This window comes from Salmo salar, chromosome 03 (genome assembly GCF_965601325.2).
Source record: "Salmo salar chromosome 03, fSalSal1, whole genome shotgun sequence".
Taxonomy (NCBI): Eukaryota; Metazoa; Chordata; class Actinopteri; order Salmoniformes; family Salmonidae; genus Salmo; species Salmo salar.
The window spans coordinates 48,826,946-48,850,239 of record NC_138293.1 but is presented as its reverse complement, the minus strand read 5'-3'; the positions used below and the strand labels follow the sequence as shown (position 1 = coordinate 48,850,239).

The 23,294-nt window shown below is 44.4% G+C and overlaps 1 protein-coding gene across 2 annotated transcripts in view; it reads left to right on the top strand.

The window, feature by feature from the left end:
• Positions 1-14,630: 14,630 nt before the first annotated feature.
• zbtb46 (zinc finger and BTB domain containing 46) overlaps positions 14,631-23,294 on the top strand; it is a 126,365-nt gene continuing 117,701 nt past the window's right edge. Inside the window, exon 1 of one of the 2 annotated variants that reach the window (XM_014191964.3) lies at positions 14,631-15,040. The gene's annotated coding sequence lies outside the window, so the exon portion shown is untranslated. The remainder of the gene's footprint in view (positions 15,041-23,294) is intronic. The other variant, XM_045714900.2, reaches the window with a different exon arrangement.

The following is a 23,294-nucleotide window of genomic DNA, read 5'->3' as shown; positions in this document are numbered from 1 at the left end:
GATGTTACCCCACTCTTCCACCAAGGCACCTGCAAGTTCCCGGACATTTCTGAGGGGAATGGCCCTAGCACTCACCCTCCGATCCAACAGGTCCCAGACGTGCTCAATGGGATTGAGATCCGGGCTCTTCACTGGCCATGGCAGAATACTGACATTCCTGTCTTGCAGGAAATCACGCACAGAACGAGCAGTATGGCTGGTGGCAATGTGATGCTGGAGGGTCATGTCAGGATGAGCCTGCAGGAAGGGTACCACATGAGGGAGGAGGATGTCTTCCCTGTAATGCACAGCGTTGAGATTGCCTGTATAATGACGTGGCCCTTTCTGGGTATAGATCATGGCTTCCCACTCTCTCCTACACCCAGGTTCTGTTATCTCAGGTCGTAAATTCCTGGTGGAGACTCTCTTCCCCTGGCCATGCAGAAAGAGAGAAACAGAGAGAACAAATTATTTCACATGGCAAACACCTAAATCCCCAAAATGAGAATATGTAACAAAATGTCCACTTGTTAGAAGGTGGGAATGGTTCGTGGACACTTAAGGGACAGGTATGACGAGTGTGTTTCGTTTGGTGACCTCAGAGAGGACAGAAAACACACATAACTATATATCTTAATGTGTACATTTCTCAATTATGGGGTTTGCATCTAATTCTTGTATAAAATGAATGAGTAAAGATGAAACTCTGTAAAATGATGTAATGTGATGTTAAACCTTTAATGTGAGAGAATTGTATTTCCTTGAAAGTTTAACTAAGTCATTGGCCCGCCCCCATGAGCACAGACATGATCAGGTGTCATAGAACCGCCTTTTTTATTGTTACGAATAAAACCCCATCCTGAGGAAACCTCTTCAGACCACGCATACCTAGGTGTCAGCTGAGGTGGCACAGGTTTGAGAACCAAGACTGAGCAAACCCACAGCGTGAGCTGTGATTGTAAATAGTTTAGACTAAGCAAACCCACAGCGTGAACTGTGATTGTGAATAGTTTAGACTAAGCAAACCCACAGCGTGAGCAGTGATTGCGAATAGTTATTGAATTCCTAATCATACCACGTGGAGAACTGGCTACACAGCTGGAAATGGTTAACCTCTCTAGGGTAGGTGGCACCAAATCGTCCCACCTACGCAACAGCCAGTCTAATCCCGTGGCGCGATATTCAAATACCTTAGAAATGCTATTACTTCAATTTCTCAAACATATGACTATTTTACACCATTTTAAAGACAAGACTCTCCTTTATCTAACCACACTGTCCGATTTCAAAAAGGCTTTACAACGAAAGCAAAACATTAGATTATGTCAGCAGAGTACCCAGCCAGAAATAATCAGACACCCATTTTTCAAACTAGCATATAATGTCACATAAACCCAAACCACAGCTAAATGTAGTACTAACCTTTGATGATCTTCATCAGATGACAACCCTAGGACATTATGTTATACAATACATGCATGTTTTGTTCAATCAAGTTCATATTTATATCAAAACCCAGCTTTTTACACTAGCATGTGACGTTCAGAACTAGCATACCCCCCGCAAACTTCCGGGGAATTTACTAACAATTTACTAAATTACTCACGATAAACGTTCACAAAAAGCATAACAATTGTTTTAAGAATTATAGATACAGAACTCCTCTATGCACTCGATATGTCCGATTTTAAAATAGCTTTTTGGTGAAAGCACATTTTGCAATATTCTAAGTACATAGCCCAGCCATCACGGGCTAGCTATTTAGACACCCAGCAAGTTTAGCCTTCACCAAAATCAGATTTACTATTACAAAAGTTTGATTACCTTTGATGTTCTTCGTCAGAATGCACTCCCAGGACTTCTACTTCAATAACAAATGTTGGTTTGGTCCCAAATAATCCATCGTTATATCCAAACAGCGGCGTTTTGTTCGTGCGTTCAAGAAACTATCCGAAATGGTAAATCAGGGTTACGAGCATGGCGCATTTCGTGACAAAAAAATTCTAAATATTCCATTACCGTACTTCGAAGCATGTCAACCGCTGTTTAAAATCAATTTTTATGCAATTTATCTCGGAAAAAAGCGATAATATTCCGACCGGGAATCTGCGTTTCGGTAAATAGAGGAAAAAAAAGAAAGACGGGGGCGACCAGTGCACGCGCCTAAGCCCACTGTCCCCTGATCGGCCACTTGACAAAGGCAATAATGTGTTTCAGCCTGGGGCTGGAATGACGACATTCAGCTTTTTCCCGGGCTCTGAGAGCCTATGGGAGCCGTGGGAAGTGTCACGTTACCGCAGAGATCCTTTGTTTTGGAAAGAGAAAGAAAGCCAATAAATGGTCAGACAGGCCACTTCCTGTAAAGGAATCTCTCAGGTTTTTGCCTGCCATATGAGTTCTGTTATACTCACAGACACCATTCAAACAGTTTTAGAAACTTTAGGGTGTTTTCTATCCATATCTAATAAGTATATGAATATTCTAGTTACTGGGTAGGAGTAGTAACCAGATTAAATCGGGTACGTTTTTTATCCGGAGGTGTAAATACTGCCCCCTAGCCCTAAGAGGTTAAACTCTGAGACTATCGATCCCTACAGAATAAGAGCAAATCTTGATACTAATTACTAGTCTGCAGCTAGAAATGATGTAAACCTGGGATGCAATTACCGACAACCGCCGAAACATCTATTCTATGAGAACATTTCTGAATGGTACCCTGAAATATACATTCTAAAAACGAAAGACTTTGATCTTCAGGGAAGCAGAGAGATAAAGAGATACGGATGAACTGACTCTCCAGCAGACGGACCGGATTCCAACAGAAAAGATCATGACACATGGGCGTAAATATATATATTGATGCTAATTATTCCCAAATGAGTGAGCCTTCATGTGCAAAGGATTAGCATTTCAATTAATATAATTATAGTAGTACTGTGGGAAGTGATCCCTCTGGTCTTTCCCACTCTCGATCAGTCCACACCCATTTACCTTTGTCCATCAAGCCGTCATATTGGCTCAGCCCACTAGGGAACCTCCCCTATCATTTCCTTGTAACCATATCTACTGTTTGTTTGTTTATGCATTTCTGTGATTATTTAGTTAGTTAGTAAATAAATGATTAAGCCAATTGATGTATGGATGATTCAGAGTGAAGGCTGGGTTCGTGCAGATAACCAACAATTTACAACGGTTGGAATGAGACTAACGTGAGGTAAAGAATAATTCATTAAATAGAAGACTAATTGATCAGATATTAAAATATCTGAAGAGTTATATTAGGAAAATTCTAACTTTGTAATCTGAAGATTTTCCTTGATGCCCCGACTTCCTAGTTAATTACATTTACATGATTAGTTTAATCACGTAATAATAATTGCAGAGAATTGATTTGATAAAATAACAGTCTTCACTTTTAATGATGCCAAAGACATGACACCTGCAATGACAACAAGCTCAGTCTGATGATGCTGTGACACACAGCCCCAGACCATGATGGGCCCTCCACCTCCAAATCGATCCCGCTCCAGAGTACAGGCCTCGGTGTAATGCTCATTCCTTCGACGATAAACGCGAATCCGACCCTCACCCCTGGTGACACAAAACCGCGACTCGTCAGTGAAGAGCACTTTTTGCCAGTCCTGTCTGATCCAGCGACGGTGGGTTTGTGCCCATAGGCGACATTGTTGCCGGTGATGTCTGGTGAGGACCTGCCTTACAACAGGCCTACAAGACCTCAGTCCAGCCTCTCTCAGCCTATTGCGGACAGTCTGATCACTGATGGAGGGATTGTACATTCCTGGTGTAACTCGGGCAGATGTTGTTTCCATCCTGTACCTGTGGTGTTTGGATGTACCGATCCTGTGCAGGTGTTGTTACACGTGGTCTGCCACTGCGAGGACGATCAGCTGTCTGTCCTGTCTCCCTGTAGTGCTGTCTTAGGCTTCTCACAGTACGAACATTGCAATTTATTTCCCTGGCAACATCTGCAGTCCTCATGCCTCCTTGCAGCATGCCTAAGGCACATTCACGCAGATGAGCAGGGACCCGGGGCATATTTCTTTTGGTGTTCTTCAGAGTCAGTAGAAAGGCCTCTTTAGTGTCCTAAGTTTTCATAACTGTGACCTTAATTGCCTACCGTCTGTAAGCTGTTAGTGTCTTAACGACCGTTCCACAGGTGCATGTTCATTAATTGTTTATGGTTCATTGAACAAGCATGGGAAACAGTGTTTAAACCCTTTACAACGAAGATCTGTGAAGTTATTTGGATTTTTAAGAATTATCTTTGAATGACGGGTCCTGAAAAAGGGATGTTTTTTTGTTGTTGCTGAGTTTTAACCGCACAATCATTATTTTAATTTAGGTTTTTTTCTAGGGCTCAATGCATATGATTGTTTTGAATGTATCATCACCTTAGAAAGCGCTGTCCATTTAGTTGTGTTAGGCTTCAGCATGCACAACGATCATGTTTTTTAGTCAGTTTCAACTTGTTGAACTTCTTTCTTCCAATTGTTCAATCATAGTGAGGTGAGTTTTAAAAGCACAATACTATTTTGATAACAAGTTTTGATGAGATTTACAATTGAATTTGTATTGATGTCAAAGTGGTTAGAGAGACAATAGAGCCCTGAGTACCAGGCCATTAGGACCTGATGGTCGTTAGTGAGTTGGGGACTACCAAAGATTACCGTGACTCAACGTTCACATGGAATGTTACTGCGGTCATGACTCATGACTGCCAGTGTGGCGGTAATACGGTCACCGCAACAGCCCTACACACTGAAAGCCATCTCCCAGCCAGTGCATCCCATGCCTTCCCATCATGCCTCTCCGTGCGCCCGGAATCTGGGAATATTTGAACCCTTTCCTTCTATCCTGGCCCGGGGAGACAGCATACACACGTACACACTGAAATGTACAGACAGGGTCCAATTATCCCCTGGACTTTTTCCCCTCGCATACATCATACCCTCAAACTTCACACATGCCATACAACTAGCTAACATCTTTATATATTCAACAGCAAGACAAACATACAATCAAAAACATATTACATCCTGATCCTCCTACCACCATGACCCCCCACCCCTGCATCCTACATATCTCTTTCTCTCTTTCCCGCTCTCTCTTTCTCTATCTTGTGTAAGTAAGCGGCTTAAACACCTACAGGATGTGACATCAAGGCCCATGCGCCTCCAACTGCTGTCAGAGAAGGCGGGAGAACGCAGCGCTGTAAAGGAGAGAATTTTATCCCTCTATTCTCTCCTTCCCTCTCTTCCTGGCGTCGCCAGCGTGAGTTTGGTTAACAGATAGCTAAGGCTGTCCCCTCACATTAGTCTGGGCTGAGCCAGACAAGCTTTGATCCCCCCTTTCTCTCATATTCCGCTCCTCATCCCCCTCTTTCCTCTCCTCTTCTCAGCTCTGCCATCAGCGCAGGTCCACAATCTCCAAGGTGATTTTGACAAAAACGAGCGTTTCCCCGGAGACAAGGCCATAACAGAGGGAGAGGGAGGGTGGGAGGGAGGAAGAGATGGAGAAAAAGAGAAACACACTGCAAGGGGCAGCTATGATGTAACAGGGAATTTTGTCTGTTAGAGACAGAGTGTATTGTATTGGATTTTTTCTGTTGGGTTATCAGCCTATGGGGAAACCATTAATGTCCCAGTGTTTGTGTAACAGACCTCATGAAGAGCAGATCTTTCCCTGGCAAATGCCAGTAAAATAATTATAACGTTTTTACTTTAGCCATTACGAACTCTCTGGGTTGTTTGTTATGTCAGTGACTAAATTGCCCCATTTCCCTTTGTGATCATAAAACTACTAGAAAAGATTTTAAAATGAAAAGAACTACCCGACATGGAACTTGATATTCAGGAATAGAAAACTAAAAGAGATTGATAGATATATGATATGACTCTCGTGGCTAAACCTAACTTCTTACGCAGGGGTCAAATGTAATTTGTTTTGGTGCAAGATGGGGTCGTGAGGTCAAATCAAACAGGGTCGTGAACTGCATGAGGTCATTAAAGAGAGGGAGGGAGGGAGGGAGGGAGGGAGGGAGAGAGAGAGAGAGAGAGAGAGAGAGAGAGAGAGAGAGAGAGAGAGAGAGAGAGAGAGAGAGAGAGAGAGATTATAGGATTTAACCCTTTCCTGTCCTTCCCCAGGGCACTATGGGTTTAACCCTTTCCTGTACTTCCCCAGGGCACTATGGATTTAACCCTTTCCTGTCCTTCCCTAGGGCACTATGGGTTTAATCCTTTCCTGTCCTTCCCCAGGGCACTATAGGTTGGTAAGGAAAGAAATAAGTAAATGTGGAGAAGAGAGGAGAAGAGGAGGAGGAAAGATGAGAGGTTGGATTATTGTAGCATAGCAACCCAGGTCTCAGTGTGGGTTGAGGGAGAAGTAATAAATAATATTGCTGAGAGGTTGTATCGCTTAGAACAACCTCTCAAAATGAATGTGGAACAAGAGGAGCACTTTCTTTGAGGGGGAGGGGAGGTGGGAGGAGGGGGGTGGGGGTCAGGGGGTTAGCAGTGAGTTGGTAGCAGCGAAATCTCTCTCGCTCTCACCCTCTCTCTACCACTCTATCTCTCTTTCTCTCTCTGCTCCTGTGCATCATTAAAACAAGCATAGTAGTGTTCAGAGCTCAGGGCTGCACAGAGACAGTGACCTCCACAATAAGAAGATGCTTTTGCTTCGGGGAAGAGAAGGTCGTTTTGTACTCCACTCTTTTTTCTGACTACTTCCAAGGGAGTAAATGAGATTTAGAGGGGGTAGAGCGGGGGAGGGAGGGATGGAAGGGCGAACGGGGTAGAGAAACAGAGAGAAGGAGAGGAGGAGAAAGAAAGAGAAAAGGCAGTTCTCTGATATGATTCATAATGTTGAAATGGACAGAATAGTCATGTTATTTTACATTTTACAGGTAAAAAAGACAGTGGGGGAGAAAGAGGCAGGGTTTGAGTCAATTAGAGAGGGAGAAAGGAAGAGCGGGAGATAGGGCTTCATTAAGGTCAAACACGTCTGAGTCTGTCCATCTCTACTGGAGGAAGGTCAACTCTGGCCTGGGAGTTACAGGGAGAAATATAGCCCTGGTGCAAGCTGGCCAATGGGGGAAAAGTGTGTGTGCATGCATGACATGTTCATGCGTGTGTGGGTGCTAATGCATGTGTGTCAGCCCCACAGATGGTGGTGGGCAGCCAAGGCTATTCCCCTTCAAAGGACAGCGGTATCTTTAGGGGTGGGCTAATCTGTAGCCCAGTCCAGGAGCATCTTGCCAACACATCATGAAGGACTTGTTCATAGAATGGCAGGGGTACAAAACCATCAGGGAAGCTCCTAGGGGTGGGATGGGGACAGGGAGTGATGTGAATACCAGGCTGGTACCACAACCACTTTATAGCCACAAAATCAATATGTCCTTCTAGATTCTCTCCATCTCTTTGTGTCTTCCCCCCATTTATGTCTTTCACTCTCTGTGCATTACCAACCTCCCCCTCCCTGACTATACGTTTTATTTTCCTCCCCCTCGTTCCTTACGCTGCGTCCTTCCTGTCTTACATTCCTTCATTCGCAGTTCCCCCACACTGTTGTCTGGTTTTCACTTCTGTTTGTTCTTTGTCGTCCAAGGGAAGGGGCCTTGAAAGAGGACCCACAGTTGTTTTTGTCAGACGTTATTATCATTGAGCTGCACCTTTGCACGTACTGTACTGTAGAAATACACCTGGTGCCAAATATCCTCTCTTTGGAGCCCACTCCATTCTCTTCTGGCTGCACCTGGTAGTGATAGAGCTCTTTCAGCGCCAGGCTTCACTTTGCATACATGTCTCTCTAGGATGGCAGAGACAGACACAAAGTACACAGCTGGGCTCCATTCTGATAGTGAAGAGTAGTGGATGGGGCTTTGAAAGCATCCTGTGCTATTTTTATGACAGTTGTATATTTATTGTGTCGTTTTATTCGACGTGACCAATTATGGCACTGCGTTCCGCAGCAGGGGTGCTTACTGGGGAACAGTTAATGCTCCACTTCACAAAGTTTCCCAGATTTGCGTTTATGTACCTCCTCCCTTTGTCGTGGTTCAAACACAAGCCATCATGAGGAGGCTCAGGCTCACTTCCTGCACTGGATATGATGTGTGTTCTTATGGCCTCAATAACAACGTTTTACATTGGCAACAACATGCTAGCTCTCGTTTAGCAAAAGAAAAGTCATGTTTGTAACTGGTGGCAAAGAGGCCCAAGGCATCATGGCTGCTGTCTCTTAGGGGTAATGTGTGCACTTAGCACCATACATGCTGGGTAACCAACACACACACACACACACACACACACACACACACACACACACACACACACACACACACACACACACACACACACACACACACACACACACACACACACACACACACACACACTGTCTATGTCTTTTTGGAAAATGCTCCTATTGAATAATAACATAAAAAGACAGAACAACTTCACCATGAACCTGACTTTAAAGTGTTCGCCATATGACTGAATAAATGTGTAAGTGACCGAATGAGTCCTAAAACATGAGAGAGAGGGGAAGAGGGAGGGTGTGAGAGGAGGGAGCCGGGCAGATGGACAGACAGACCGAGAGACAGATAGACAGAAAGGCAGACAGAAACATAGAGAGAGGGGAAGAGGGAGGGTGTGAGAGGAGAGAGCCGGGCAGATGGATGACAGACCGAGAGACAGATAGACAGAGAGACAAATAGAGAGATATATACAGTGAAACAGAGAGACAGAGATGTACTGAGAGGGAGGGAGGAGGTTGGGGTAGGGAGGGTCAGGCAGATTGGAGCGGCCATGTTAGCGTGAGGCAGTGAAGCTTTGAGTAAAGCAGCTTGTTCATCAAATCTATTTTTATTGGTAGCGTACACAGTGTATCAGATGTTATGGCGGGTGCAGTGAAATTCTTATGCTCCTAGTTCCTATAAATCAATGCAATAAATGTCCACAAGCACAAAATCATCAAACGTTTAGTACAGAGGTACATACTGTATATACACTGATTATAGCAAACATTAGGAACAGCTTCCTAATATTTAGTTGCACCCCCTTTTGCCCTCAGAACAGCCTCAATTCGTTGGGGTATTGACTACAATGTGTCAAGAGAAAAAGAAAATATGAAGAAAAAAAAACCAGCAGCGTTGCAGTTCTTGACACAAACCGGTGTGCCTGGCACCTACTACCATACCCTGTTCAAAGGCACTTAAATATTTGGTACTACCCATTCACCCTCTGAATGGCACACAAACACAATCCATGTCTCAATTGTCTCAAGGACTAAAAATCCTTCTTTAACCTGTCTCCTCCCCTTCATCTACACTGATTGAAGTGGATTTAACAAGTGACATCAATAAAGATTCACCTGGTCAGCCTGTGTCATAGAAAGAGCAGGTGTTCTTAATGTTTTGGATGATCAGCGTAAATAGTATGTAAACATTATTAAAATGACCAGTGTTCAATGACTATGTACATAGGGCAGCAGTCCCTAAGGTGCAGAGTAGAGCACCTGGTGGTAGCCGGCTAGTGACAGTGACAGAGGTGCAGAGTAGGGCACCTGGTGGTAGCTGGCTAGTGACAGTGACAGAGGGACAGAGTAGAGCACCTGGTGGTAGCCGGCTAGTGACAGTGACAGAGGGGCAGAGTAGGGCACCCGGTGGTAGCCGGCTGGTGACAGTGACAGAGGGGCAGAGTAGGGCACCTGGTGGTAGCCGGCTAGTGACAGTGACAGAGGGGCAGAGTAGGGCACCCGGTGGTAGCCAGCTAGTGACAGTGACAGAGGGGCAGAGTAGAGCACCCGGTGGTAGCCGGCTAGTGACAGTGACAGAGGGGCAGAGTAGGGCACCCGGTGGTAGCCGGCTGGTGACAGTGACAGAGGGGCAGAGTAGGGCACCTGGTGGTAGCCGGCTAGTGACAGTGACAGAGGGGCAGAGTAGGGCACCTGGTGGTAGCCGGCTAGTGACAGTGACAGAGGAGCAGAGTAGGGTACTGGGCAAAGGGCAGAGTACTGGGTGGAGGCCATCTAGTGGTGACTGTTTAACGGTCTGATGGCCTGGGAATAGAAGCTGTTTATCAGTCTCTCTGTCCCAGCTTTGATGCACCTGTACTTTCTCCGCCTTCTAGATGGTAGCAGGGTGAACAGGCCGTAGATCGGGTGGCTGAGGTACTTGATGATCTTCTTGGCCTTCATGTGACACCGGGTGCTGTAGATGTCCTGGAGGGCAGGCAGTGTCCCTTGTGGTTGGCGACGGTGCAATTGCCTTAACAGGCGGTGATACAGCCCGACAGGATGCTCTCAATGACAACAAATTCTCACAGTCTCACTGCAGAATTAGATGTTCATCCACGTTTCACAAATGTCCAAAATTTGAAGTTGCTCCAAACGTCAAATTTCAATGTGTTTTGTTGCTCCTGCTGCTCTGTTTTGTTCCATTTCTCCAAACGTCAAGTTATGAGTTATGTTAGGCACTCCTTCCGAATGGTTAAGTTAAGGGTTAAGGTTTGGGATAGGGTTAAAATCACAAATGAAAAAACAGTGTCCACAACTAGAATTGAACACACAACCTTCTGATCCAGAGTCATGGGATTACACTCATCCACTGCACCCTAGCAAAACCCAAGCCTAGTTGATGTTAATAGTGCTCAGTGTTGCACCTAGTGGCCAGTTTTGAAGGCATTTCCCGACGTCCTCAGGACATGTATAGACGTCCAATTTCCACATCAATCTTGAACAGCCTGGCTGGTCAATGGTGCATCTGTAGAAGTTTGTGAGAGTCTTAGCGACCAAGCCCAATTTCTTCTGTGTCACGTGTGCTCCCTCTCCAGCCTCTAGGTCATGAGGCTGCTCGTTATGGCGCACACCTGTCACCATATGGCGCACCTGCGCGTCATCAGACTCATCTGGACTCCATCACCTCCCTGATTACCTTCCCTATATATGTCACTCCCTTTGGTTCCTTCCCCAGGTGTTATTGTTTCTGTTCCTGTGTCATGTCTGTGCGTTGTTTGTGTTTCTTGTTTTGTATTATGGTGTGTTTATTTATTAACACACTCACTCCCTGAACTTGCTTCCTGACGCTCAGCGCACATCGTTACATTCAGCCTTCTGAGCTTCAAGATGCGTTGTTGCGCCTTCTTCACCACACTGTCGGTGGTCAAGGGACCATTTCAGGTCCTCAGTGTGCGCGCCGAGGAACTTAAAACTTTTGACTCTCTCCACTGCGGCCTGTGGATGGGGGCATGCTCTCGCCACAATCAGCTACTTCATTTTGTTGAACACTACCTAGCCTCTCAAAGCACTTCATGAAGACAGAAGTGAGCGCTACAGTGCGATAATCATTAAGTTCAGTTACAGTGCCTTGCAAAAGTATTCATCCCCCTTGGCATTTTTCCTATTTTGTTGCATTACAACCTGTAATTTAAATGGATTTTTATTTGGATTTCATGTAATGGACATACACAAAATAGTCCAAATAAATACTTGTTTAATAAAAAAATTCCAAACGGAAAAGTGGTGCGTGCATATGTATTCACCCCTTTTGCTATAAAGCCTCCAATTACCTTCAGAAGTCACATAATTAGTAAATAAAGTCCACCTTTGTGCAATCTAAGTGTCACATGATCTGTCACATGATCTCAGTATATATACACCTGTTCTGAAAGGCCCCAAGAGTCTGCAACACCACTAAGCAAGTAGCACCACCAAGCAAGTAGCACAATGAAGACCAAGGAGCTCTCCAAACAAAAGTTGTGTAGAAGTACAGATCAGGGTTGGGTTCTAAAAAAAAATAGCAGAAACTTTAAACATCCCACGGAGCACCATTAAATCCATTATTAAAAATGTGAAAGAATATGGCACCACAACAAACCTGCCAAGAGATGGCCGCCCACCAAAACTCACAGACCAGGCAAGGAGGACATTAATCAGAGAGGCAACAAAGAGACCAAAGATAACCCTGAAGGAGCTGCAAAGCTCCACAACAGAGATTGAGGTATCTGTCCACAGGACCACTTGTTGCCGTACACTCCACAGAGCTGGACTTTATGGAAGAGTGGCTAGAAAAAAAAACTTTGCTTAAAGAAAAAAATAAGCAAACACGTTTGGTGTTTGCCAAAAGGCATGTGGGAGACTACCCAACCATATGGAAGGAGGTACACTGCTCAGATGAGACTAAAATTGAGCTTTTTGGCCATCAAGGAAAACACTATGTCTCGCGCAAACCCAAACACCTCTTATCACCCCAAGAACACCATCCCCAAGCATGGTGGTGGCGGCATCATGCTGTGGGGCTGTTTTTCATCGGCAGGGACTGGGAAACAGGTCAGAATTGAAGGAATGGTGGATGACGCTAAATACAGGGAAATTCTTGAGTCTTCCAGAGATTTGAGTCTGGGACTGAGGTTCACCTTCCAGCAGGACAATGACCATAAGCATACTGCTAAAGCAACACTCGAGTGGTTTAAGAGGAAACATTTAAATGTTTTGGAATGGCCTAGTCCAAGCCCAGACCTCAATCCAATTGAGAATCTGTGGTATGACTTAAAGATTGCTGTACACCAGCGGAACCCATCCAACTTGAAGAAGCTGGAGCAGTTTTGCCTTGAGGAATGGGCAAAAATCCCAGTGGCTAGATGTGCCAAGCTTATAGAGACGTACCCCAAGAGACTTGCAGCTGTAATTGCTGCAAAAGGTGGCTCTGCAAAGTATAACAAAGTAAAACATATTTTGCATCTTCAAAGTGGTAGGCATGTTGTGCAAATCAAACCCCCCAAAAATCCATTTTAATTTCAGGTTGTAAGGCAACAAAATAGGAAAAATTCCAGGGGGATAAGTACTTTCGCAAGCCACTGTTCCTTCGCTTTCTTGGGTACAGGAGCGATGGTGGACTTCTTGAACAACAGACAGGCGTAGTAGGAAATTGAATTAATCTGTCAACACTACAGCCAGCTGGTCTGCACATGCTCTGATGATGCAGCTTTGGATGCATTCTGGGCCTGCAGCCCAAAACGCTTAAATGTCTTACTCACATCGGCCACAGAGATTGGGAGCACACAGTCCTCGTGAGCGGCCTGGGCACACGTCACCGGTTCGGTGTTGTTTTCTTCAAAGCAGGCGAAGAAGGTGTTTAGCTTTTCTGGAAGCGGGCTGTCAGTGTTCGAGACGTGGCTGGCTTTCTCTTTATAATCCGGGATTATCTGGAGTCCCTGCAACATGCGTCTTGTTCCTGGCAGAGATTGTGTTTGCAGCCACTACACATCAGCATTACACTGACCAACGAGAGAGAGAGAGAGAGAGAGAGAGAGAGAGAGAGAGAGAGAGAGAGAGAGAGAGAGAGAGAGAGAGAGAGAGAGGAGAGAGAGAGAGAGAGAGAGAGAGAGAGAGAGAGAGAGAGAGACTGGGTGACATACATACTTAATCCACATCGCCCAACAACCTCCCTGATCCGGCCCTCGGCTCCCAGCCCGATGAAGAGTGCTTCTTACCCCCTGCTGTGCCTCACACAACACACACACACACACGCTGTCTCATTATCCTTACTTCCTCTTCAGACATACAACACACACACCTGCCTCTCCTCACTTCCTCTAAACAACATAGACTTCACCCGCTTCCACCCATTGCTCTCCCTGGCATAACACACCTCCTCTGTCCTGTCCTGCAACTCTCCCTACTTCCCCAAGACACTCTAGACCTCATTCTGAGAAGTTCCCAAATGTTCTGTCTGTCTGTGCTATAATATCAGATTTAGCAATGGGACAAGCTTGGGTGAGGGCACTGAAATGGCTCCAAAAAGAAGGCTTAATATCTGATTGTGATAGATATTGAAAAGATCAGTGGATGTAAAAAAAAACTAAACAAACATATAATCTACAATTGACATGGATGTCATTTTTTTATGTAACTAATGTCTTCTTCAATTTGAGTAAGCATGATATAATTTGTGTATTTTGTTTTGAAGGGTTGCCCAACAGGTCCTTTACCATCTGTCTGACTTCTGGATGGTTTCCTGTTTTACCACAAGAGGGTGTAGCTTGGTCCTTGCCTTTCATTCAAACCACACAGAGTGGACAGAGCTTGTCTTCTGTTCTCACTAACACCCACATACTGTAGATCATGCACTCATGTTTAGACCCCTGGTGTTATGCATAAATGTATAGACAAACACGTACTTCTCCATGTAATAGCCTACTCACTGAGCCATTAAATATGGAAACTCCCGCAGAAACTGAATTACCATGAGATTGTCTCAATTCAAATAAAACACTGTTTTACAGCAGTATATATTTATTGAAGAAAATCTTGAATACGATACAGATACTGTAGATATAGGCAGATCAATGCATTTCATGTCTATTATTGCACATTATAATGATATGATATCACACATTACACACACTATTACATTTCTATTGTTGTCCTGTCCATATGACAACCCAGTTTAGCATAATAATAAAAATATGAATAATAATACATTAATATTATTACTATTGTTATTATTCATGACACACTGAACACACACCAGAAATAGCCTACTATTTTCTTTATTTCATGATTTCACGTCGTGCTACTCAATTACAATAATGACACTAATATTTATTTGAGCTGTCAGATATGCGGGAGAGTGTCTGGGGGGTTGGTCGCTGATAGAACGGTGTGTGTGTCGTTCATGTTGCCTCATTTCCTGAGTCTGCCCAAAGACAGGGAGATACGGGGACACAGAGCCAGTGAGAGAGCGCCCTAGGGAAAGAGAGGGAGAGAGACAGACAGACACAGAAGGGGAGGCTGGTTCCTGATACCAAGACAAGGAAAAGCAAGGGAGGAGAAGAGAGAGAAAAAAGGCTGGCGGAGACCGGGAGAGAGGGGGAGAAAACAGGGGAATAACATTCAGAGACACCAAAGGCGTAGGGGAGTAAAGAATAGAATACTGTGTTCTTCTGAACACCCCCCTTTCTTTCTCTCTTTCGCGCAGTCACACCAGATTGGACTCCAAAGACTCTACACCGCGTCTACCCCAGACCCCATGGGTTAACAGGTAGGCTATGTCTGCCGTGCTCTTTCATTGTATCTCCTTCATCACCGCTTCCTTTTCAATTCAATATTGTCAATAATGTTGGTTTCATACGGTGATGCTCTCAAAAGGGTTGTGTCTCCTTTTACAACAATTTAATGTGATTACTAGTTTTTAGCTGAGACGGTGAGCGTTGCTGCGCGCCCATTATAACCATTGCACAATGTAACTCTTCTTAATGAATGTCACAAGTTGAAGCGATGTGTCGTGACTTATACCATTAACGGGTGGTTTTCGGTGTGTCTGTATCATGTCACGGTATCATGTCATAAGTGTGTTTTGACAGCTCCACTGCGCGATACATTAGAGCGACATGCTGGAAGTCCAGTCCGCCTACCTTTTTTGTGTTGCCGAGATACGTGACAAGCCAGATGTCTACTTACGTGAATGTTTCATGTTGTTGTCATTATGAGATGCTGTCATTTGCTAATGTGCATTTGGGTAGGGATTGGGAAAACAAGATATAGGCTAAAGGCACATTTATTTCATATTGCAGAATAAAACGCTCTAATCACATGGCTATTCGTTTTCACTGTAATATACAGCCCTCTGTCACCGAATGTATCCATAAACCCTGAATATTGAGGTAACTGTCAAAGTTTTGACCTCAATATTAGGCTTTAAGGGATTGTCACCCCACTGGGAAAAAACGGTTTGAATCAACGTTTCCACGTCAAAACTGATTGGATTTGCAAAAAGAATTTCATCTATTTTTTCACTTAACTTTGAACCCAAATCCAAAAACACAGTGACATGTTTGGTTGATTTCACGTTGAATTCACATTAGTTGACAACTCAACCGAATGTAAATCAAAAGTAGACGTTGAACTGACTGGACGCAGATAGCTGTCACTGATCGTGATGCCCAGGTTGTAGTATCCGTTCTTTGAGGTCAGTCTTGGGTATTTAAAATGAAATGCTAGCAGCTTGTAATCCCTCTTCTCCCACTACTCCTCCCCTTGGTTAACCTCTGAAAGGGCTTTTCTCCAGCTGGACATTTCTGCTGTGTCAGTACCAGACGAGAGAGGGGGATTTCAGGTTTTTGGGGAACCTTGTAGCGCTATACGATTTAATCTGATCCGTCCACATGTGCTTCTTGAGTTGAGTCAATGTGTGGCGTCAAGTGTTTTCCTTTGATGCTGAAAGAAACTAAAATGCCAAGCCAAACTGCTGATATGCTGTGCCTGTCTCTCTTTGCCTGTTATTGTGTATGTCTCCCTCTCTGTCTGCCCCCTCAAAGTGGTTAGTTCCTTCTTCCTCCATTTTCTACTGTGCTCAGAAAATGAAAGGGGAACAACCCCACTTTATTCATACGCTGACAACAACACAATGGTCGCGTTCCCCTGCTCAGTGGCCGTTTACACTAGGAAGCGGCATCGCTCGGTGAAACGGAAGGAAAACGAGAGAAGCTGAGTCGGCTGGGACCGTTGAGTGATGCGAGCATGGGCAAGGGAGCTAAAAACAGGGAAAGCTGAATTTTATTCAAATCCTCTGCGATATCGCGATATGAGTGACCAATTGAAGCTCACCATAGCTTCCAGTGACGTGCAGTCAGGGTTGAAAGGATAGGCAGTGCTTACCCTGTGTTAATCTAAAAAGCTGTTATGAAAAGCCAAATAAAAAAATTACATTATATAAACGATTGTCATTCTTTTTTGTATCAATTTTTTTTCTTCTTCAATTATTCTGTTGGTTTTTATGCTCAAAAGCTCAATATTTGCTGAAACTGCCAGGAAAGGCGCCAAAGTATATTCATGCCTTCCTTTCCATCCATTCAAATCCATTCAAATTGTTTCCTGACTCCAGTCACTGTTAATGGACAGGGTCAGCATCAGCCTTGCTGTTTTGCCTAGCTGACATTTGTTGCATTGAGCCGATTTCATATTTTGCGCATGCGTATTACCTAAACATATTGTGTGGGTGAGCCTGGGATAAGCTCTGCACATTTGGGCGTGTTTACATAACACACCCAAATGCTGAACTAAGCTAGCTAGCTAGCCAAAACAACCTGACAAACTATTTCCCAAGTTGGATTTCCAAGGAACACTAAGTATAATTCAGAGAGGGAGACCAACACCTGCACTTCCTTCCAGAGGAAAGGACAGAAAGTCATCCGATTGAATGCACCACACTCGGCCTGACAGACACAGCAGCCTGGAACAGACAGTCAATCACAGAGGAGAGGATTGTTTTACAACATTTTGGTCAATATCAGTGTTCAAATGAAAGCTAGATTTGATTGTTTTGTCATCCTTGGCCCTACTTCGCTGTCACCGAGAGGTTCAACCTGATGGACAGACGAATGGACTGTATTTTCCTTTGCAATTTGTGGATTAGGCTACTGCTATGCTTCCATCGTTTTATGCATGAATGTAAAGGAGTTCCATCTCAAAAAGTTGCTTGTATGGTCTAAAAACTTACGGTAGCCAGGGGACTAATAAAGAGAGAGAACAAACAATATCAATAGCCTATAGAAAAATGGAATGAGAAGTTTCCAATAACCTATCCTCATATTAGGCCTATCGTAAAAGCTTAAAGACAAGTTGAAGTGTAAATAGTAGCTTATTTCCCAAATATTCTATCCTAAGGTGTTGTCCTAATGTTGCCGCTTTCAAAAATAATAAGAAGGAAAGTCTATTGCCTAAGCCTGGGCATAGGCTTTTCTCAATCACGAATAAACATGAGAATAGACAACATCCCTTGCTAGAATTTCGTTTTGATGAGACACTTTAGAACAGTATTCAGAACAGTATAGAACAAAGGGAAGCACAGCCGTGAGCTTCCCAGTGACACGAGCCTACCAGACGAGCTAAATAACTTCTAAGCTCGCTTTGAGGCAAGCAACACTGAAGCATGCATGAGAGCATCAGCTGTTCTGGATGACTATGTGATCACGCTCTCCGTAGCCGATGTGAGTGAGACCTTGAAACAGGGCAACATTCACAAGGCCGCAGGGCCAGACGGATTACCAGGACGTGTACCCCGAGCGTGCACTGACCAATGTCTTCACTGACATTTTCAACCTCTCCCTGTCCGAGTCTGTAATACCAACATGTTTCAAGCAGACCACCATAGTCCCTGTGCCCAAGAACACTAAGGTAACCTGCCTAAATGACTACTGACCCGTAGCACTCACGTCTGTAGTCATGAAGTGCTTTGAAAGGCTGGTCATGGCTCACATCAACACCATTATCCCAGAAACCCTAGATCCACTCCAATTTGCATACCGCCTCAACAGATCCAGAGATGATACAATTTCTATTGCACTCCACACTGCCCCTTTCCCACCTGGACAAAAGGAACATCTATGTGAGAATGCTGTTCATTGACTACAGCTCAGCGTTCAACACCATAGTGCCCACAAAGCTCATCACTAAGCTAAGGACCCTGGGACTAAACACCTCCCATCTGCAACTGGATCCTGGACTTCCTGACGGGCCGCCCCCAGGTGGTAAGGGTAGGCAACAACACATCCGCCACGCTGATCCTCAACACTGAGGCCCCTCAGGGGTGCGTGCTCAGTCCCCCCCTGTACTCCCTGTTCACCCATGACTGCATGGCCAGGCACGACTCCAACACCATCATTAAGTTTGCAGATGACACGACAGTGGTTGGCCTGATCACCGACAACGATGAGACAGCCTATAGGGAGGAGGTCAGAGACCTGGCCGTGTGGTGCCAGGACAACAACCTCTCCCTCAACATGATCAAGACAAAGGAGATGATTGTGGACTACAGGAAAAGGAGGACCGAGCACGCCCCCATTCTCATCGACGGGGCTGTAGTGGAGCAGGTTGAGAGCTTCAAGTTCCTTGGTGTCCACATCACCAACGAACTATCATGGTCCAAACACATCAAGACAGTGGTGAAGAGGGCACGACAAAACCTATTCCCCCTCAGGAGACTGAAAAAATTTGGCATGGGTCCTAAGATCCTCAAAAGGTTCGACAGCTGCACAATCGAGAGCATCCTGACTGGTTGCATCACCGCCTGGTATGGCAACTGCTCGGCCTCCGACCACAAGGCACTACAGAGGGTAGTGCGTACAGCCCAGTACATCACTGGGGCCAAGCTTCCTGCCATCCAGGACCTCTACACCAGGCGGTGTCAGAGGAAGGCCCAATAAATTGCCAAGGACTCCAGCCACCCTAGTCATAGACTGTTCTCTCTGCTACCCCACAGCAAGCGATACCGGAGCAACCAAGTCTAGGTCCAAAAAGCTTCTTAACAGTTTCTACCCCCAAGCCATAAGAACAGCTAATCAAATGGCTACCCAGACTTCTTGCATTGACTCTGTACCGGTACCCCCCGTATGTAGCCTCGCTACTGTTATTTTACTGCTGCTCTTTAATTATTTGTTATTTTTATTTTAAAAAAATATATTTTTACCTAACTTATTTTTCCTAAAACTGCATTGTTGGTTAAGGGCTTGTATGTAAGCATTTCACTGTAATACCTGTTGTATTTGGCGCATGTGAAAAAAAATAAAATGTTTTGTTTTATTTTTCATTAATTTCGATTGTCAATAGACATTTCATTAGAACCTTTATTTATTTTATATGTGTGTGTGTGTGTGTAATAATATTTAAATATTATGCGTGTGTGTGTGTGTGTGTGTGTGTGTGTGTGTGTGTGTGTGTGTGTGTGTGTATTTGCGCGCGGTGCATTGGAAGAAATGTAAATCCATTGTGAAAGGATATGGATGAAATGTGTCCATATATTGGTATTTTAGTGCCACCTATTGGTTGTAACTGTGAATGCTAGATTGGTCTATGGCTGAGCTGAGTTGAGCAGTGTGTCAATTTGTTGGATAATATGAAATATGACACCATCGGAGGCTATTTGTTGGATAATGTGAAATATGACGCCATCGGAGGCTATTTGTTGGATAATGTGAAATATGACGCCATCGGAGGCTGTTTGTTGGATAATGTGAAATATGACGCCATCGGAGGCTATTTGTTGGATAATGTGAAATATGACGCCATCGGAGGCTATTTGTTGTTTAATGTGAAATATGACGCCATCGGAGTCTATTTGTTGGATAATGTGAAATATGACGCCATCGGAGGCTATTTGTGGGATAATGTGAAATATGACGCCATCGGAGGCTATTTGTTGGATAATGTGAAATATGACGCCATCGGAGGCTATTTGTTGGATAATGTGAAATATGACGCCATCGGAGGCTATTTGTGGGATAATGTGAAATATGACGCCATCGGAGGCTATTTGTTGGATAATGTGAAATATGACGCCATCGGAGGCTATTTGCTGTGTATCTTGGCTACACTGGTATTTTCGGTTAAGAGCCTATGATACTCTAGTTGTTGGAGCTATCTGTTGTATGGTGAACTTTGGCTTCATCAAGGTTTATTTGCAATAAATCTGGCTTTAATAATAGCCCCTACCTACCCAGCCAACGACCTCACTGCACGCAACTGCCTAAATCGTCTGTCTGATCGATGTCCGACAATTGTCTGCTATTACGTTCTTCCCTAACTAGCCTACAACCTATTGTGTTTAGATCGATTAACTTCCTGTTAGTTCTATCTGTAGCCTTAAACATTTAACCACAAAATCACGCTGTTATTTGGTCTCCCCCTTAAATTTCACCTCCCTCCTTGACTGAAACATTACCTAAATATGCACCACAGTAAACTAGGGCACACCTGTTAGTGTATTATTCTATATTACTAATATTTTTTATAGGCCTAATAACTTTCATTTAAAAGCTAAGCCATTATGTTATAAACAATTATAAATACTATTCATTTAAAGTTATATGGCTTCCGAGTGGCACAGCAGTCTAAGGCACAGCATCTCAGTGCAAGAGGCATCACTACAGTCCCTGGTTTGAATCCAGGCTGTATCACATCTGGCCGTGATTGGGAGTCCCATAGGGCGGCGCACAATTCATCTGGGTTTGGCCAGGGTAGGCCGTCACTGTGAACAAGAATTTGTTCTTAATTGACTTGCCTAGTTAAATAAAGGTTACATTTAAAAATGTTAATTAAGAACGATAAACCACACAACCTGTATGTTGCTGTTCATCTTTTCATGGCGTTTATTATATAGTTGCTAAATTAACCATTAATACCATTCAACCTTTTTGGTCACATAGATAGGGGTGAATTTAATATAGTGTCCTATTGAAAATCTCAAACAAAACACTTGTGTCAGACGAGGCTTACTGTAATTAGAAAAAACTTGTCATTTTTATATCTAAGAAAGGAGGAAAACTAGTAAATGAGTTGAAATGATAGGCTGTCACAGGTAGGTGCCGTTATTAGCCAAATGAATGGGGTAAAATGGAGAGATGATCAGAGAGAGGAGAGGCACACAATGCCAGGATAGAATTCAGAAATACAATTATATTTATTTGGAGGAACCCATGTTAAAGTATGGAACCCTGGAGGTGTCCTAATTTAGGAGATGTCAAGTACGGAAGTCAGTACTGAACCCTCGTTAACAGTGACGTCTTCAACTGGGTCGTTATCACCAAGGTGTAAGCTAAAAAGGAGAGGCTAGGGTTCTTTAAACCTTCCACTCCAAGTGTACTGTACAAGGGCTTTACACTTGTACAGTACACTTGTCAGTTGTGTGTGCTTGCGTGTGTGTGCTTGCGTGAGTGTGTTGAAGCCATAGGGGAGAAGGCAAGTGTTAAATAGACAGGTTGTTAATCTGAGCATTCGCATGGAGAGGAGAATTTGGTGGAGGAGGTTGCTGGTGGTTAGAGAGGGGGAGAGGGTAGAGAGAGAAGAGAGGGGAGGCGGACGGAGAGAGAGAGGGGGAGAGATTGAAGCGGGAGCAAGAGAGAAGAGAGGGGAGGCGGACTGAGAGAGAGGGGGAGAGAGAGAGAGAGGGGGAGGCAGAGGCAGAGAGGGGGGCAGAGGGAGAGAAAAAATAGATAAGTGTGCAAAGCTATACTGAAGGGGAAGTGGGGTTGCCGGCTGACACGACACAGCACTGCTTAGTGTGTGTGTGTGTGTGTGTGTGTGTGTGTGTGTGTGTGTGTGTGTGTGTGTGTGTGTGTGTGTGTGTGTGTGTGTGTGTGTGTGGTGTGTATGCATGGGTGTGTGTGGGTGGAGTGCTCTGTTCTCATGGCTGAAGGCTTTACTCCCGGGCTGTGGGTTGAACTGTGTGGTAACAGGTTAGGAGGCTTTAGCTGCTAAAACACAGGGGACCTACTGTACGCTGCCCCCTCACACACACTGTAGAGAGTCTGTGTGTCTGTTGGCTAGGTACTGACGTATTCCACTCTCTGTGTAGCTTTGTGTTAAACTGCCACAGCAAGTCAATGAAAAGAAACACATTCTCACTTTCTCATGCTCCATCTATTGCTTTGTGTGTCTCTCTCTCTCCCTCACGGAGCACACTCGTTAATGGGAACACCTGTTTGGTTAACACACTCCAAAATGAGTTGTTTACACTAGCTAGCATGCTGTATACACATCTCATTTTACACATCATATCTCTGAGGGATTCTGACAGCTCTCTATCTCTCCCTGTTAATATTAGCATTCTTATATTTGATTGGTGCGATGGCTGCCTCTTTCTGACCTACCGACCTTATACATCATGTTCACATCAAATAGGTTAAGTTTGCTTTAGTGCGTTGTGCATACAGCTAAATACAAGTGTTCCTAATTCCCCCAGGGCTGTGTGTGGTTGTGAGAGGGAGCCAGGTATATGTGTGTGACAGCTGTAGTCCCTAGCCCATTTTGACATGCTCATCACCCCAGCTTAATGACTTGTCAGGTGGGTTCAGGCCCTTTCCTCATGCCCCCCATCTCTGCTCTGATTTACCTGGCTGTTCAGGTGGTCAGATGCACTGTAAGATTAAATGTGTGTCTCTCTGTGTATAGACCAGGTGGACAAAAATGCAAACAAAAATGCACATGAAAGTGTTCAGTTGTGTGTGTGTGAATTTACACCAATCTTAACTTTAACCATAATGAAGTCCGAGAAGTCAGTGTTTTAGGTAAGTAGTAAATACTGTTAAAATGCAAAGCACCCCTGACACACACACACACACACACACACACACACACACACACACACACACACACACACACACACTCTCTAGTTCCGGATCCCATCTTGCTGCAAGAAATGAAGAGCAGGATGTTAGTGGACAAGATAATCAGAGGCAACCGAGCAAAATCATCCAATCAGCTTCCTCTATTCCCCCCAAGCAGGAGGTGAGTGCTTTAGA